The following is a 7,520-nucleotide window of genomic DNA, read 5'->3' on the forward strand; positions in this document are numbered from 1 at the left end:
TGCGTATGCCTAACATCAAATCTCAGGCAATGTATCCATGTCTATATTAGAACAAGGGCTGGTCTGTGCTTTCACAACAGTTCTCTTTTGGGATGTGAGATGGGAAAGACAAATTTAGCATTTAAAAAAATCTATAGCCTACATACTATTGTTTGGTCCCAGCACTGTGGTATTACATGGAAATCTGGAAATACGTACTATTTTGAGATAGGTACTATTTTTTAAATGGAACATAAAGGTAAAGGGACTCCTGACTATTAGGTCCAGTCGTGACCGACTCTGGGGTTGCGGCGCTCATCTCGCTTTATTGGCCGAGGGAGCCGGCGTACAGAAGAAGAAGAAGAAGAAGAGTTTGGATTTGATATCCCGCCTTTCACTCCCTTTAAGGAGTCTCAAAGCGGCTGACATTCTCCTTTCCCTTCCTCCCCCACAACAAACACTCTGTGAGGTGAGTGGGGCTGAGAGACTTCACAGAAGTGTGACTGGCCCAAGGTCACCCAGCAGCTGCATGTGGAGGAGCGGAGACGCGAACCTGGTTCCCCAGATTAGGAGACTACCGCTCTTAACCACTACACCACACAGCTTCTGGGTCATGTGGCCAGCATGATTGAGCCGCTTCTGGCGAACCAGAGCAGCGCACAGAAACGCCGTTTACCTTCCCGCCGGAGCGGTACCTATTTATCTACTTGCACTTTGACGTGCTTTCGAACTGCTAGTTTGGCAGGAGCAGGGACCGAGCAATGGGAGCTCACCCCATCATGGGGATTCAAACCGCCGACCTTCAGATCGGCAAGTCCTAGGCTCTGGTTTAACCCACAGCACCACCCGCGTCCCAAATGGAACATAGCAAACTATAAAAAAGCAGATAAAACTAAAAAGGATATCTAGAACCGAACTCAGCAGGCAAATTTCTGTTGCAAAATATTTTTTTAAAAAATGGTTCAGTTTTGCAAGGTTCCAAGTAACAAAGGAAGGTTGCATGATCCTATAGCTTATTCCTCCGGTGCATTAGAAAAAGACTATTTCTCCGTATATTACTTTCTACCCTCTTATACTTTGTCCCAGATGTCAGTTATCCATGTTTACCCCCAGTTTTGACAAATCTCGCTCGTTGAAATGAATCGCAGTTAGGCAAGAGGAAGAACAAAGCAACTCGACACATTTCTGCAAGTTTAATGTGTAAGCAGTTTCAAGTGGCCCTTCTCTACTTCTTACGGCCTGATCCATGCTACATATCACTGGTGTGATACGCGAGTGCTTTTTCCAGCTGGGAAGCGGGTTGGAAGAGCCTGGCGTGTAAACAAGTGTCAACTGCGCGATGATTGAATCTTCCTCGTAGAGGGATGCGCTACCGGGGATGAAATCCGAAGAACTGTATGGGACGCTGCATGTTTGTGTTTAAGGCAGGCCTCTCAAACTCGTGACCTGCTAAGTCGGGTCTGCTAGGTACTGAAGCACTGCTATACACACAAAAACACACACACCGGTCCTCCTCGCCCCCAGTTCTGGGCAAATTGCCACAGGACTGCACTTTGTAACACACAAATTGGGCCTCTGACTTGTGATCCTCCTCTTTAAAAGGTGCAAATATATCACCAGCTGCTTTGAATTCTCAGTACATGGAACGTTTTCCAATCTCGCGCTTTAAAACTCAGAATGACTGAAAGGGAAAATATTTTAAAACAACAGCACATCACCCCCTCCCCCACCACCCCACTTAAGACAGATTCAAATTCAGTTTTTCATATTTAAAGTGGAAGGGGTGGCAAGGCCGGTAGAGAAAACTGTGACTTTAACAAACTGCACTCATTTCTTGCAAGCCAAGCTGTCCAAATAATTTGAGGACTTGCTTCCTTCTATGCAAGAGGAGAGAGTGTTGGGGGGGGGGGGAGAATCAAGATCTTATCTGTTCTGTTTCTAGTCTATCTGGGAAAGAAATCAAATGGCATTTTCCTGGAAAAGCAGCAGGCCAGCAGATAATCCATATTCATCGAGACACCATTTGATCTTGGCACATTTTTCTCCTCTCCCTCCTCTAGTGAGCTATATTTCATATAACCATAATGATCTTTCTTTCTTTCTTTCTTTCTTTCTTTCTTTCTTTCTTTCTTCCTTTCTTTCTAATGAGTGGATTTGCAGCACATCTTGATTTGCTGAGCTGTGTCAATTCTTTGGTTGCTGAAATCAAGTATTTATTTATTTGGGTTAAAGAATAGCCAGCAAGTGGTCCGGTGGCTTAGATCTATCTCATAAAGCTATTTTATGTCCTTCCCTAAAAGTGAGGTGTTAAAAATTCCTTCACTGCTAAGGAAGAAAATGTTTCTCCCCCCAAAAAGTTTTTGTGTGAGACGGAATGACCCTCTTTCTGTCCGTACAAGACTCAAGAAGACAATAGATTTTTAAGAGCATTTGCTGTAGTTATTTTTTTTATGTAAACCCCCCCCCCCCACCTTTCATAACTATAGCAATTTTGTAACGCAGGTAAATAAATCACCTTTTGTTGTTCAATAATGGGACTTGTGCTTTTGGCCTGCTATTCTGCGTACATAGGCTCATTTAGTTGTTTATAACAATAGTCACTTGGAAGTGTTTGGAGCCAGAAATATTTCTGCCTAAAATAAATAAACATAACCTAAACATACAGGAAGTGAGGCCTCTCCTCACAGTGGGAAGTCTGCATTGCAGGGGGTAAGACTAGATGACCCCCAGGACCCTTCCAGTTTTATAATTCTGTGCAACAGTACTCTTTCCCACCTGTGATTCCCAGCGACTGGCCTTTGAAGGTGCCAGGGTTTTGTAGCCATTGATAGCCTTATCCTCCACGAATCTGTCTAATCCAGCCTTTCTCAACCTGTGGGTCCCCAGATGTTGTTGAACTACAACTCCCATCACCCCTAGCTAGCAAGGCCAGAGCTCAGGGATGATGGGAGTTGTAGTCCAACAACATCTGGGGACCCACAGGTTAAGAACCGCTGGGCATCTAATCCTCTTGAAAAGCAGTCTGAACTGCTCTCTGTCACAGGTTCCCCCTGCTCACTAAACCCTGTTGCCCCTTCAGCATCCAGCACCTCCTCCCAATCTTCCCCCCTTGTGATCTCTCCTCATTGTCCTGCCACCAATCCCTGGGGCTCTGAGCCTTCCTCCTCTGGGGTTTCCCTTGGGAGCTGGGGTTTCCCTGACTGGTGCCTCCCAGCTCTCGTGGTCCAACAAGAGCCAGTGCGGTGTGGTGGTTAAGAGCGGTGGACTTGTAATCTGGTGAACCGGGTTCGCTTCCCTGTTCCTCCACATGCAGCTGCTGGGTGACCTTGGGCTAGTCACACTTCTCTGAAGTCTCTCAGCCTCACTCACGTCACAGAGCGTTTGTTGTGGGGGAGGAAGGGAAAGGAGAACGTTAGCCGCTTTGAGACTCCTTCGGGTAGTAATAAAGCGGGATATCAAATCCAAACCAGTCTTCGGCACAGTGGTTCTCCAGGCTTCCAGGCAGGGAATATTTCCCATCCCTACCTGGAGATGCTATGGGGGACCGAACCTGGGACCTTCTGCACACAAGGCAGACAGTCAGCCACTGGGCTAAGGTCTTCCCCTGAGCTGCAGCCCTCCAGATGCTGATGGACTGCAACTCATCATCCCTGGGCATTGGTACCCAAGCTGGAGTTGATGGGGACATAGGGAAGTCCACTTCCCCCTGCTCCCTGCACTGCAGGATCTCTGTTGGTGGCTTTTACTCATTCACACCGAGTGCCTTGAACGAGAAGGACTTAGAATCGTAAAGTCGGAAGGGACCCGAGGGTCATCTAGTCCAACCCCCTGCAATGCAGGAATCTCAGCTGAAGCATCCATGACAGATGGCCATCCAACCTCTGCTTCAAAAGAGGAGAAGAGGAGGTTAAGGGGTGATATGATAGCCATGTTCAAATATATAAAAGGATGTCACATAGAGGAGGGAGAAAGGTTGTTTTCTGCTGCTCCAGAGAAGCGGACACGGAGCAATGGTTCCAAACTACAAGAAAGAAGATTCCACCTAAACATTAGGAAGAACTTCCTGACATTAAGAGCTGTTCGACAGTGGAATTTGCTGCCAAGGAGTGTGGTGGAGTCTCCTTCTTTGGAGGTCTTTAAGCAGAGGCTTGACAACCATATGTCAGGAGTGCTCTGATGGCGTTTCCTGCTTGGCAGGGGGTTGGACTCGATGGCCCTTGTGGTCTCTTCCAACTCTATGATTCTCTGATTCTATTCTATGATTCTATGATTCTATTCTATGATTCTATTCTATTCTATTCTATTCTATTCTATTCTATTCTATTCTATGAAAACCTCCAAGGAAGGAGAGTCCACCGCCTTCCAAAGGAGACCATTCCACTGTTGAACAGCTCTTACTGCCACAAAGTTCTTCCTGATGTTTTGTTGGAATCCCCTTGTAACTTGAAGCCATTGGTTTGTTTTCTACCTTCAAGAGCAGGAGAAAACAAGATTGTTCCCTTAAGAACTCAAAACGGCAGCTTATAAACAAAGTGAGAGTCATGGAAGATCTCGCTGTACTCTTGTCACACGTATTGCTGCATTTCACTTTCAGAGACACCTTTGGGGCTTCTGGGTGTTTTTTGGGGGGAGAGAAGCTGTGTTGTCTCCTTTTAGAAATGTTTAAATATAGTGTTACCAAACAGGTTCTGTGTGATCGAAAGCATCTGGGTTAGGCCACCAGATGTCGCCCAAGTGCTACAAACAAAAAAAGCATTTGAGTGAAATTCTGGAATGTGGTATTTGTCAAATGGCTAATTAACAGCAAAATCTTCTGATGTTTGTAACCTGTCATATTAGCAGCCAGTATGTTCACTCCTGAAACCTGAAATATGCAAGTCTGTTTTTAAAAGCCTCTTACCATCTGTCAAATCCACCAAACAGGCCTTTGTCTTAAATACACAAAAAGCGTACTTGATTTTTTTTTGGGGTGAGGGGGAAGGAAGAGGGGGGTGGAAAACTATTTCAGAGTTGTGCTTCCTGCATTATTAACTGCCCCCCACCCTACTGACAAGGACTCCCTATTGCATTCGTTCTCAGTCAGATTCTTTCATACAAACTCTTTGTCTGGAATAAGCCAGGCTTTGTGTAGCCTGTGATTCTTTATGTTCACAATTTTGTAGAACCACTGTGGAACCCTTGCACTGCAATTATTTCAGCTCCTTATAAAAAAATAGCAATAATAAAATGAAACCAAGTTTCTAGTCCATATGGCACTGCACACGGGTTTGAAAATGTGTGGAGACAGTGCCTGGTAAAATGTCAGATGAATAGGTGGTGCAGTCGGAAATCCCTCCAATATTCTTCGTAGCTTAGAATCATAGAATTGGAAGGGACCCCAAGGGTTATTTAGTTCAACTCCCTGCAATGCAGTAATATGCAGATGGTCCATTTGGGGATCAAACCTGCAACCTTGGTGTCACCATCAGCATTCTCTAACTGAGCTAACTTCTTGCTCCTCTTTTGGGGAAGGGTTAGTACCTCACTGGTACATCATTGGGTCAGTGCCTTGCATTTCCAGTTTGAAAATCCTTGAGGATAAAGTCATTGCTGGTTTTTGCAATGCCCTTTCCTCCTAGTGATGCAGAAAATTGTGAGTCTCAGGGTTTCTTCCTCACTGTCCAAGGTCTCTCTGGAGCAGACAGAATTGTAGAGTCGGACGAGACCCCAAGTGTCATCTCGTCCAACTTCTTGGAATACACATCAGCCCCCAATCACCATGGCCAACAGTGCCGGGTGATCGCAGCTGTAGTTCAACAAAGAGATGGGGGGGGGGCACCAGATCACTTGGTCCTGATCTAGCCATCAAAGTTGACCCAAGTGCTGCTGACGAAAATGGTATCCCCGTGAACACAAAACCAAACCACTCATTGCATTTACCTCCCACCTAGTCGTTCATGCCAAAGCATCTTCTCCACTCTACTCATTAGCGTTTACGCATCTTTACCTGTGTTGAAAAAAAGTGTTGGGGTGTTTTGCCGCCATGCTGGAGCACTCTAGATTTGCACACCTCCAGCAGGTGCGAGAAAGAGGTCTCTGTGTGGGCTGATGCACATGCATTGAGCTCCTCCATGTGAGCCTGATCAGAGGATGCTGAGCTAGTTACCACACCTGGTAAAGACTTTCCCCAGTGGGTGGCAAGAGGAGGCAAGGCTGGGGTATGCTGATGAGGCGTGGGGCAAGCCCCAGACTTGTTCCTTCAATGTATGTGTGGTTGTTATCGGTTTACCGGTTGTGCTATGCATTTCCCCGTCCCAGGAGCAGGGATTGGGGGCATGTGTTTTGTAATGCTGTCCTGACCAAGGTGGGTGTCAGGGACATGGCTGAATCGAATGCCTGGGAAGAGTCTGGTGGAGATGAATGAATACTAGTACAGAGGGAGCCAGAGCCTAACTCTGGAGCCATGGGATTGCAGCCACAGACAGAGCAGGAGTGAGTTAGTTTGCCCCCCCCCATCAAGAGTTCCAGAGCAGCAGACTCGGAGAGCTTGCAGGCAGATGGAGGGGAGGAAATAGACGACATTGAGGGGGTTGCTATGCAACCAGGAGGGAGGCTACGTTTAGAGAGACCTTCTCCCTGAACCAGGAGAGCTGAAAGGGTTAAAATGCAACGGAAGTACAAGAGAGGAAGGATGGGACTTTGGCACCCTTCGTGTTGCGAAAGGGGGAGAGACTCAGAGTGACAGGGGTCAGCAAACTTTTGCAGCAGGGGGCCGGTCCACTGTCCCTCAGACCTTGTGGGGGGGGGGCTGGACTATATTTTTGGGGAAAGAAAAAAAGAACAAATTCCTATGCCCCACAAATAACCCAGAGATGCATTTTAAATAAAAGCACACATTCTACTCATGTAAAAACACACTGATTCCCAGAACGTCCGGGCCAGATTTAGAAGGCGATTGGGCTGGATCCGGCCCCCGGGCCTTAGTTTGCCCAACTCATAGCTCATTGCCCAACTCATTGCCCAACTCATAGCCCAACTTAGTTTGCCCAACTCATAGCTAAGAACGGCAGGCTCAGAGCCACGCTCTGGATGCTAATTGTAAATAAACTTACCATAAAACTGCCAGAGACTCATTAATTCTTATCGGAGCTTGCCTGCCTGCCTAAGATCATTACAGCGAGTGTCCCCTAAAGCAGGGGATTAGCAGTGGTCCGTGAGCTTCACTTAGGGGGTCTGCTGTGCATCCATAAAGATACAACTCAAAACCAAACAATGTCTAGCACAGCACGTTACAACTGCTGCAACGGGCAGAGAAACCACAAAGAGGTCTGCCCAGGGGTCAGCAGCTTTTGAGTGGTCCATGGGGAGGGGGGAGTTTGGGAACCACTGTCCTCAATGTTACGGAGAAAGAACTAAAATAGAGGACTTGGGCTGTAGTGGTCCTATCAGGCAGCAGAGGCTGGTCCATTAGGGCAAATGGGGTGCTGCCCCACTAACCTAAACTGGTTTCCACTTGCAGCTGGTCTAGGGGGTAGCATTGGCTGCCAGTGTCCTCCTTAGTG

This window comes from Podarcis erhardii, assembly GCF_964252035.2.
Source record: "Podarcis erhardii genome assembly, chromosome: 5".
In the NCBI taxonomy this organism is placed as follows: Eukaryota; Metazoa; Chordata; class Lepidosauria; order Squamata; family Lacertidae; genus Podarcis; species Podarcis erhardii.